Source organism: Rattus norvegicus, chromosome 3 (genome assembly GCF_021556685.1).
Source record: "Rattus norvegicus strain SHRSP/BbbUtx chromosome 3, alternate assembly SHRSP_T2T, whole genome shotgun sequence".
Taxonomy (NCBI): domain Eukaryota; kingdom Metazoa; phylum Chordata; class Mammalia; order Rodentia; family Muridae; genus Rattus; species Rattus norvegicus.
The window spans coordinates 22,409,560-22,421,915 of NC_141536.1; positions in this window are offsets into that span (position 1 = coordinate 22,409,560).

Sequence of the window (12,356 nt, forward strand, 5' to 3'; positions counted from 1 at the left end):
TTTTTAATCTGGGAACTAATAATCTAAGGCACGGTAGAAACCCCTGGTTAATTATTACTTTAACACACATTCAGTGGGTGACAATAGGTTGTGAATTTTTGGAATAATTGGAACTTGTGTCAGATCCATTACTCACCAGTCCTGCATCTGTATGATGTTGTCCTGAAGTGATTTAAAATTCCACTAAGAATGGGCATCAGGAGACGCCAAGGTTTCTAACAGCTCAGCAAAAGCCCTCAGTGACACCAAAATGAGTAGTTAACTTTGTTGGTAGTTACTATACTCACTACAGACTCTTGTTTGATTTTTATAGATGCACAGTTCTTAGGTAGATGAGATTGATACAGTCTTAGTACTGACTTATTCTAGTCAGCATCATGCTATCAGATGTATGGTTTTCACTGGCTTAAAATTTTCTAGTCAGCATCACAACGTCTCTCAACTCTTTTGTTATTTGGCTTTAGTTATCTTACTTGGATAAATGACCAAGTAGACACTTCAAGGTAAAAAGTCAAATTAGTTTAGTGCTTTATAAGAGATTTATCTGGTGCTCTTCAGATGGTATATTTTAACATTTGGTAAATCATATGCATCTCATTCTCAACTACATAGGTATCTGGCAACCATCATCATCATCATCATCATCATCATCATCCTCATCAAATATTTTTTTTACAGTCCAGTTGTTATCCTCCTCCCAGTCTGCCCTCCCACAATTCCTCCTCCCATTCTTCCTCCCCATCTTTAAGGGGATGTACACCCTGCCCCTGCCACCCCCAAACCAGACCTTCCCATTCCCTGGGGCCTCAAGTTTTTCAAGGCTTAGGTGCGTCTTCTCTCACTGAGGCAAGACCAGACAGTCCTCTGCTGTATATTTGTCTGGGTCTCATATCAGCTGGTGTATGCTTCCTGGTTGGTGGCTCAGTGTCTGAGAGATCTCAGTTGGGACTGCTGACCTTTATGGGGTTACCCTCCTCCTCATCTTCTTCCAGATTTTCCCTAATTCAACCACATGGGTTGTCCATTGGTTGGGTGTAAGTATCTGCATCTCACCCTTTGAGCTGCTTGTTGGATCTCTCACTGGACAACTGTGCTAGGTTCCTGTCTGTAAGCACACCATAGCATCAGTAATAGTGTCAGGCCTTGGAGCCTCCCCTTGAGCTGGATCCCAGTTTGGGCCTATCACTGTACCTCGTTTGCCTCAGGCTCTTCTCTATTTTTGTCCCTGTACTTCTTTTAGACAGGAGCAGTTCTGGGTCCCACTTTTTGACCGTGGGATGGAAATCCCATCCCTCCACTTGATGCCCTGCCTTTCTACTGGAGATGGACTCTACAAGTTCCCTCTCCCCACTATAGGGCATTTCATCTAAGGTCTTTCCCTTTAAGTCCTGAACATCTCTCACCTCCCAGGTCTCTGGTACATCCTAGAGGGTGCCCCCACCTTCTACTTCCTGAGGTTGCCTGTTTTTATTCAGGCTCCTCAGGGCATCACTCTACCTCCCCCCCCCATACATGATCATGTTCTCCTTGATCAAACCCCAAACATTGTTTTCCCCTTGGTAAACAAATCTGGAAGCTGAACAATAGGGAGAATGGAGGATGTGTTTTTATTTAATCCATATTAAAATCAATAGTGAAGGAAGAAATGGGGGGAACGGTCAACTTCTAGCAATGCCACATGAAGTACTTCTTGGAAAAGACCAGTACATGACTTCAAAATGTCTTCTGATAGGATTAGGTTATGTCTGCCTCAGTCTTAGGATAGATGAGCAGAAACAGGCATCTCTCAGCTGACTCTTGGATCAGGTGCCTTCTTGGCTCAATTAACCATTCAATCTCCGGGGCTATTTACAGTGTAGCATGAATAGATAGGTGACTGTCAAGGCTCTGTTGGGCACCTCTTTCTGACAGTTGAAGGGAAAGATGGAGAGCCCAGGGAGCCAAGATGAGCTTGAGAATATAACTCTCTGTGGGGTTGCAGTGCCCGAGGAGCTACTTTCTCATCCCTGGTGAGGAGTCTGTGCTGTTGCAAGGAGACTGCTGACCATTGCTCCCTGGTTCTTAAATTGAGCCCCCCTATTTCTTCCTTCTGCTAGCTTTCTCTGAACTACCTCTGAAGCAGTAGGAGGGAGACCAGGGTCTATATAGCTAACCAGCTGCATTCATCTCCCTCCTCTCCTTCCCTCATTTCAGGTAGGAGAGTCACTGCAGCCTTTCTACATACACCCTCATTAGTTAAGGGAAGACCCACCAAGGCACTTTGATAACATTTTGAGTGGCTCCAGAATACTGAGGCTCTGACCCTCTGTGAATAATGGACACTTATGTGTGTTCTACAGGGTGTTCTGACTTTTCTAATTGATACCAGACCAGCATGCTCAATTCCTGAGGGCATGGGAAGGAGCTTCTATTCTAATCACATGTCACTATACAATTTGGTGAGCATCTGTCCTTCCCTTCCTAGCTGGGGTTAAAGTTCTTCTAGACTCAATACTCCAGATAAAGGTATGGAAGACTAAACTAGACTGAGAGCTTGAACCAGAGAATGTCAAAGTCACATTTCTCTCAACACATACTGGATACCTAGAAAGTATCTTATGTACACATAGTGGGAAGTCATTCAGACTTGCCTCTAGCCTTTCTCACCTACTGGCCTCTATTCTTCAACCAGCCACACCCCTCAGTTAACACTTGTGTCGTGGGAAGAGGGATCTCACCACACATTAAGGTTTTTAGAGGGGCTTAGCCTCTCCATCCTGCTGTGTTGTTCTGCCTTGGCTGGAGATATGGTGAGCAGCAGGCTGCCTCTACTTCTGCAAAACAAGGTCTGTTAGTCAACTGGTTTACAATAGATACAGTCTTCAGCTCAGATTTCAGGGCTGACAGACCCAAAGCTGATCAATCTTCTTGCACCTACAGGGTTGTGGCAGAATCATGGGGGCCAGCAGGTGTGTGTTTGCCTTTTCCAAAGACAGTTTGGTTTTTGCTGTCTTTTAGGTGGCCTTTGAGGGTTTGAGGGTTCTTCAACCTGACCATTCTGAAACTTCTTTCCTTACACACATTCTTTTACATAGCCCCTTACCTTTTCTATGCTGCTGGCATCTCAGAATTGAGAAAAGAATCCTCCCAGGCACCTGCACATAATTAGGAGAAAAAAAAAAACAACTCAGAAAAATTTCCATTTTCTTGTAAACCATCATTTCCTTTGACCTGGTACATTTTAGGAAGTCAGTGAGATTAGAAAACAGTGAGTAAGTACACAGATTTCCTAAGTGTGCACTCAACATTAGTTCTGTTATTGTAAGACCCGGCCCCTCAGCCAGTGATACTTACTTCGAGACACCCCTGAGTGAGACACTGAGACACAGATCAATGAAAAAGCAAGAGGTTTACTTTCCAGGGTGTCAGGGTTGATCTTCAATTAGTTCCTCTAGGTAAATGACTAGAAGGCAACCCCAAATGGCTATTACAAGCAGTTTTTATACTTTTTAGGGCACAGGTTACCTCAGCAAGGTTACAGTTCAAAGTTATTGACTAAACATAGTGACCTTTAAATCTATTGGCTAGCAAGCATCAGTCAGTAGTACATTCTGAGAATTTTCTACTCAAAAATGTTCTTGTGGGTGGAGAACGGAACTTGGCCTAGCCTTGCCCTTAGGTGGTTGGGCATAAGGTTGGCGAAAGCCTTTAGGGTCCTTCGTTATGGAATATAATGCAATGTGTGTGTGTGGGGTATCTTTGGTGGGTCTGTGCCAAGGTGCACTCCTGAGAAACTTCCCCATGCAACATGCTTGGTGCAAAAGAGGTTTACTGGGAAGAAAAAGAGGAGTGAGGATCTGGGGAAGGGATTGAGGTAGACAAGTGGACATGCAGACAGACAGACAGGGAGCTGAGAGAAAGGCATGAAGGCAGGGAGAGTGGGCAGAGAGGGAGTACACACACACAAACACACACAGATAGAGAGACAGAGACATAGATAGACAGACAGACAGACAGACAGATGAGCATGCAGAGAGAAGAGAGGAACTAGAGAAAGTTGGGGTGGGTGGCAGTTTTTATATGCAGCATACACCTGGCACACCTGGCACACCTGGCACACCTGGCACACCTGGCACACCTGGCACACCTGGCACACCTGGCAGTGGTGGCAGGTAATGGCAGCAGGTGATAACATAAGCAGTTGCTAGCTCCCTGAGAGAAGGTCAGTGGAACTGTCTGTACACTAAACTTCCTCCATTCTTTTAAAAATTAAAAATGAGGAACTAGGAAGGTGTGATAAGGCAGAAATGAGCATGTTGTGTTTTTTAGATTGCTTTCTACTGTATTGGGTGACAACATTTTTAGAGACCCTAAGAAAATTGAGATGCTGATCAATCAGAACTCCAATGATTAATGTTAAAAACTCTAAATGTTTAAAGTCTTAATTCAACAAGAGCATAGTGAGGGGAAGAAATATGAAGCATTTATCATTCCTTTTATACTTCATTCCTTAAATTACTTTCTTATCACTATTTAAACTTTCACACCCTCTGAGCTTTGTAACTTTCATTTAGACATCTTACTTATAATAACTTTTTATTTTTTTATTGGATATTTTTTATTTACATTTCAGATGTTATTACCTTTCCCGGTTTCCCGTCTATGAGCCTCCTATTCTATTCCCCCTTCTTCTATAAGGGTGTTCTCCCTCCCTAACCACCTCTGCTTCCCACCTCCCTGCCCTGACATTCCCCTATCCTGGGGAGTTAAGCTTTGGCAGGACCAAGGGCTTCTCCTCCCAATGGTGCCCAACAAAGCCTTCCTCTGCTACATATGCAGCTGGAGCCATGGATCTGTCCATGTGTAGTCTTTGGGTAGTGGTTTAGTCCCTAGGAGCTCTGGTTGGTTGGTATTGTTGTTCTTATGGGGTTGTAAGCCCCTTCAGCTTCTTCAATTCTTTCTCTAACTCCTCCAATGGGGACCCCATTCTCAGTTCAATGATTGTGGCTAGCATTCGCCTCTGTATTTGTCACACTCTGACTGAGCCTCTCAGGAAACAGCTATATCAGGCTCCTGTCAGTATGCACGTCTTGGCTTCATCAATATTGTCTAGGTTTGATGGTTGTGTATATATGGGCTGAATCCCCAGGTGGGGCAGGCTCTGAATGACTCTTCCTTCAGTCTCTGCTCCAAACTTTGTCTCCATATCTCCTCCTATGAATATGTTTGTTTTCTCTTTTAAGAAGGAGTGAAGCATCTGCACTTTGGTTATCCTACTTCTTGAGCTTCCTGTGGTCTGTGGATTTTATCTTGGATAATTCGAGCTTTGGGCTAATGTCTACTTATTAGTGAATGCATTCCATGTTTGTTTTTTGTGATTGGGTTACCTCATTCAGGATGATATTCTCTATTTCCATCCATTTGCCTATGAATTCCATGAAGTCATTGTTTTTGACAGCTGAATAGTATTCCATTGTGTAGATGTACCACATTTTCTGTATCCATTCCTCTGTTGAAGGGCATCTGGGTTCTTTCCAGCTTCTGGCTATTATAAATAAGGCTGCTATGAACATAGTAGAGCATGTGTCTTTGTTATATGTTGAATCATCTTTTGGGTATATGCCCAGGAGTGGTATAGCTGGGTCCTCAGGTAGTACAATGTCTACTTTTCTGAGGAACCTCCAGACTGATTTCCAGAGTGGTTGTACCAGCTTGCAATCCCATCAACATTGTAGGAGTGTTCCTCTTTCTCCACATCCTCACTAGCATCTATTGTCACCCGAGTTTTTGTTCTTAGCCATTCTGACTGGATATTAATATAACATGAAATTTCTTTGGTTTTCATATAAAAACTAATGGTAAACTGAGAGGAGGGATTTATGTATTAGAAGGAGTATAGTTGAATCTCCCACTTTTATCTATTATCCCTCCTGTTTTTACTTCTTCCTAAAGCTGAAAATCATCACTAGGACTTTTCTCTGATCTTCTTGTATCTAATTTTCAATGTAATGGCACTCACACCACCATGGTACCGAGAACCGGGCATAGGCCTGGGGATTTTAAGAAAAGACAATGACTCAGGTCATTCATGATAAGAGAATGAAAATGCTTTACTGAGGTTCACAGTATATATACCCCAAATTCAAAGGGTGGAAAATCTCAGGAAGCATAATGGAAAAATAAGTTTACATTTTCAGCAGGAAAATAGAAACCAAAACCAAGAACTGACATCAAAGATGTTACCACCCATGGCCAAAGGGAAAGGCCAGGATGTTCCTTTCTAAAGAACAATGGCTTTCACATGCATCATCAAGGCTCAGCAGGTGGTAAACACTGAGGGAACCCAGGAGAATCTCACAAGTACCCACTTATTTTAAAGTAGCACCTGTCATAAGTCACTTTGGGAAAATCAACTCCCTTGTCCATATTTGGGAATCTGCCAGTCTCAGAGTCCCTGTCTTAGGTGGGCATTGGTCCCAAAATGTTCCCTGTCTTTGTCTAACTACTTCTCATAAAGGCTGAGCCAAACTTGGGCAAAGGGATTTTCTCCTGCCAAAGAGAGCAACACATACTTAGTCGCTGCCTGCGACTGGGCATGCTGTCTGTGCATGTGAAAGGAGCAAAAGGCCAACTACTGCGGCGCCATAAGAGATCAAGCTGTTCCTGTAAAAGCACGGACTGTTGATTTAAATTTCGAATTTCCAATTGTTAGCAGCTTCTCCTGAAAGTTTATCCATTGTGCTTGCCTTAACAACAGACTGGGGGAGGGCAATCCAAGACACTGCAGCCGCAGTGACCACAGTGGCAATGGCTGCTACAACAGCAGTGATGATGTCAAAGTCTGTCTCATGAAGGTTTAGGATTAGCTGGTTTTCTCTCCTGAATGACTGACAGGCAACAGAACCATGCCTGAGATTCACACAACCAGGGCAGAGTTCCCTGGTCCCCAGCAGCTTAACGTAGATGGCATTCCTGAGAAGAATAGTCAAGACTATCTCCAGCATTAGTGCCATTTGGGTAACACAAAGATCATTAATCCATTTTTCCCGGCATTCCTGAGAAGAATAGTCAAGACTATCTCCAGCATTAGTGCCATTTGGGTAACACAAAGATCATTAATCCATTTTTCCAAACACATAAATCTTGAATACTCAAAACATTAACATTTTTTGTTGAATGATTAACAACAGTAACTGTCTTAACTTCTTGGGTCAAAGCAATAATGCTATTAATTAAACAGCTATACCACTATACCAGCAATAATCAAAACCACTATCCTATTGCTTCTGCTTAAAGCCTGACTCACTTGTTCCAATATTTCCAAGCTTTTTTTCAGATTATCAAGGTCCTATAATACTCACAAGCAGTAAAACAAAATCTGGTATATGCCAGTTTTCAATACAGTAACAAAATTAGAAAGTGTACAATCAATATAACTTACATTAAATATTGTAGAAGAAACAAGTAATTTTTAACATGACCAATTAATAAAAGATTAAGAGTTTTAACACATGTACTAACATTTGTTCAAAATCTAGATCCCGTATCACTTTTTTCCATTGCAATGTAACTTTATACAAGACAATTGTGAATTTTTATATGTCTCTGAAAATGTCCAGAACCAATCTTCCAAATAAAAACTGTCATTTCTAATATTGGATTGACCAGTCTATGACTGAGTCACATTAAAGGAAAGAGAAAAGTCATAACTGTTCTTTGATTTTCTGAAGGGTTTTTCCACAGTCTCCATGTTTTCTACCCCACAAGGTCTAAAAGCTTGAAGCAAGGCAGCTTGTCCAATCTGGGATATAGGCAAGTAAAGATGGGTCAGGAACATATGTCTAAAACAGCTTCCCAGTCACCATTGTCAGGGCACTCAGCAAGCTCACAGGTCAACATCATTCTTTGTCTCAGCATCAGCATGTCTCACCAGCCACTCTGGCAGCTAGCACACTCCTATAGCATCCTGCAGAAAAAACACAAACATGCCCCCTTCCCCATATTAAATACCTGAACAGGATCATGCCATATGCCAGTATGTGGATCCTTCCATTCACCTAGGCATAAGTATGCCCAGTTGTAGGGTGCCATAGACACTCAGAGAGTTCCTTGGCATCCAATTTTTAAAATTTAAAATGAGAAGAGCATTATTTAAATGATTGTGTGGTATACAGAGATATAACTCCCCCTTTTTATTTTTGAAGATAATGTTTTAAAGTTTTATAATATCTGTTTTACAATATATTGTCCTTGAGAATTATAAGGAATCTCAGTAATATGGGTAATATCTATTTGTCAAATATCATTAGGCAGTAACCCTCTTGGGTTAACTCCCAAACTGGGAGAGGAAATAAATGGGGCACACTGGGAAAATTGACTGACTATTTGGACTGCTTTTTTTTTTTAAAGTTATTCCATTGTGAAACCTCAGAGAATTAGCATTAAGATGAAATTTTCTATGTATCTGTAAAGCTTTATCATAAGCTGTACTATTTATTAATACATAACATTGAGACTGAGTATAAGAACCAACCAACTCATTGCCTTGTATTAAGGGGCCAGGTAACATGGAATGTCCCCTTATATGGCCTACAAAAATAGGTTCCTAACACTGTCATAGCAAAGCCAGCACTTGTAATAGGCAGGCACAAATGGATGAAACAGGAGCAACAAAGGCAGCGGCCTCAAGGGGAACCATCTGAGACACATACACTATCAGTGTATATGTTATAAGGTTCATCAGGAACATTACCAGAGCTAGTTGTAAAACTTTTAATTTTGTTAGCTGTGTAGAGCAATTCGGAATTTTATAAACTCTACCTTCCCTCCAGACACTAGCACATCTATCGGAAGAACCATCAGTATCATCTATGTAATGGATAATATATAATTGTGGATACTTCTGCCTCAAAGGCTTTAGGGCAGAGGCTATATACATCTGACATATAGTAGGACTATTGGCCATCCCCTGAGGTAACACAACCCAATGATAGAGATGAGAAGGCTACTGAAAATTTATGGAAGGAATGTTAAAAGCAAATCTCTCATAATCTTTAGGATCTAGTGGAATAGTAAAGAAACAATCTTTTAAGTCAATAACTATCATATGCCAATTTTTTGGTATAGCTTCAGGAGAAGGGAGACCAGGGTAAGTAGGTCCCATAGGCATCATAGTTTTGTTAATTTCCCTTAAATGTTGTCATAATCTCTACCTTCCAGACTTTTTCTTAATCACAAAAATGGGTGTATTCCAAGGGGAAGTGGAAGGAACAATATGACCAGCTTATAACTGTTCCTGTGCTAATTGATGAGCTGCCTCCAGTTTTTCCTTGGACAGGGGCCACTGTGGAATCCACACTGGATCATTTGACTTCCAGGTGATAGGCCAAGGTTTAACGTAAGGAGGCTTATTAACAGCGACTCTCAGGATAAATTTCCCAAGCCTGTTTTATCATGAAGATGTTTATTTTTAGCTCTTTACTTACACTATAAGGTTTGCCTTGCAAATTTTTGCCCAATCCTCTCCCTGGGATGAAGCCTTGTTTCCTCATCATGTTTCATATAGGCTGAATTGTCAGCACGGCCCCCGTATCATTGAGTACATCTTGTCCCCACAAGTTGATAAGTATTCATTCTAAAACAAAAGGCTGAAACCACCCCTCACATCCTTCCTCATCTCTCCATTTAAGAATCTTGTTGCATTTTTGAAGAGCTGGAGCGGTCTCCACTCCTTGTAAAGTATGTAATGACTAATTACATTTTTAGTTGCTTTTCCTGTTAAAGCAGCTGTAGCCAGAAAGCCTGAAAAAGTGTCAATAGTCACAAATAAATATTTTAATTTTCCCAAACCAGAAATAGTGACATCCATTCCTCACAACTTAAAAGATGTAAGTCCTTGAGGATTAACACCATTATGTGATACAGGAAGAAATTGAGGACACTGAGGACTTGTGCTTACAATTTGACTTGTATATTCTCTAGAAACACCAAATTATTGTCTCTAGCTGTTACTACTATTTTGATGATATTAATAATGAGATTGTCTAATTGTTCCTATGTAAGGCCTAAAATCTGCCTGATATGTAAATCTACTGTGGCATTGCCCTCGCTAAGGGGTTCAGGCAATTCAGTCTGAGTTCTTAAGTGGCCTGTAAAGGAACAGTACATTCTCTTAAATCAGTTGTATAGCATAAATATTTGTAAAATTTGAGGGTTAGCAGTATCTAAAAAAGGAAAAAAAATTAATCAATTGCAAACCATAAGCTACACATTGACTAAGTATTAAATTAAAAGCTTGATTTTAACATTTTGAAAAGAGTGGCTACAGCACATAATTCAAAAATCTGTGCTGAAGCAGGTGCAAACTCAAGAGAATAAACATGTGATCCAATTACAGATGCTGCCTTCTCATTAGGTTAGTCATCTATAAATACATCTTATAAGCGTATTTTCTATGGGCTGCATGTGTAAATTTATAGGAAATACAAAAGCATGTATAGAAGAAAATTATCAATTTTGCCTGAAAAGTTTGCACATGCAATAGGCCAAATATCAGTATTTTGTAATAACCAATTTAATTGCTGTCTGGAATAAGGAATGTTTCATCAGGTTCTTTCTCAAAATACTTCCACGACTCTATCCTACAATTTTGTATTAACACAGTAACAGCTTCATAATAGGGTGTTAAAACTTTTACTTGGAGAGGAAAAATGAGTCCACATTAATGCTCCCCTTTGCCGAAGGACTACTGTGGGTACAGACAACCGACAATTGATCATGGTCTATATAATTAATGTATCTGTTGTTGACACATAGCTTTCTCTACTTTCTGCAAAGCCATTCCTCCCTCATCAGTTAATTGTCTAGGGGAATTAGGATTTGCATCTCCCTTGAGGATATCAAACAAAGGCTTAAGTTCTCCTGTGGTGAACTTAAGGTGAGTTCTTAGCCAATTGACATATTTTTGAAGCTTTTAAAAATAATTTAAAGTAAACTATCTTTTCTTACTTCAATTTTCTGTGCCACAATTTATTTAGGATATAACCGATGTCCCAAATATTGAAAAGGACATTATCTTTGAATCTTTTCTGGAGCAAAAACTACTTTAAAAATTTAAAAGTTAAAAGCTTGTTGTAAGAGCCAACTACTTTAGAGGGATCAGCTAATAAAATATCTATATAATGAATAATATACACTGGAAGATTTAAAGTCCTAACTTCTTGTATTGAAACAGTGACACACTTACATAATGTAGGGCTATTAGCCATTCCTTTGTAAAACTTTTTAATGATATCACTTTATGGGCTCTCCAAAATTATAAGCAAGCTCACTAAAGGAAAACCTTTCACAATAACCAGGATGTAAAGAAACAGCATAAAAACAATCTTCCAAATCAATAATAATTCTATATGTATTTCTTGAAATAGCAGTTGGAGTAAGCAAACAGGCTGTAATGCTCTCACTAGTTTCATAGCCTCAACCCTTCAAAAATCCTGAAACAATCACTACCTGCTTGATTTTTTTTTCTTAATTATAAATATGTGTGAGTTAGAATGTTGAGCCTGTGATCGAACTGCAAACTGTAGCCAGTGGAACACTGTCAATTTAATTGTAATCTTTAAGTTTCCATTGCAACACCAGAGCACAACCACAACTTTGGAATGTCAAGCTCAACCTACAACGGAACGAACAGTCTAGTCTCTAAAAGCCATTCTCTCCAAAATCAACAAGTGTATCATTCCCATGTTACAAAGTTTGGCTGTCAATTCCTGCACATGAACACACGATGGTGCAGGCTCTAACACCTCAAAGAGATATTTCCCTAAATCCTATCTTTTATAAGTCTGGTTTCTAGAATAAGAATTACATAAAATATTATCCCAAGTTAGATGTATCTTTAGAGACCTGTCTCCCTAGGTTGGCTCATGCCATGTGTTGTTCTGAATGACTCTAACCGAGTTATCAGGGTTAAGCCAGCTTTCTGTTACCAATGTTACAAATTTTTAATCACACCCAATAACTTAAAAGCCAGTAATCTACAACTAAGACATGTAGAGCATATTTATACATTTAAAACCAATAAGAAACAAAAAATTAAGTGGCTACACATATCTTTAATATTTAAACCAAACACAATTCTTAATTTTTCTAGCTATAACTTTAAGAGGAGTACCTTATCACCTGTTGAATCGAATAAACACATACACAGAGATTTTTTAAAAAGAAACAACCATCAGCTCCCTTACCATAGAAACTGAGAAGGTGCTGGTCCCTTTAAAATTGGCTTGTATAGACACTCAGCCCCTGGGGGCTTCTCTAGCTGACCTAGACTCCTAACTACAGGTTCAGGGCTCCAAAGGCCAATTGAGACTGCTATT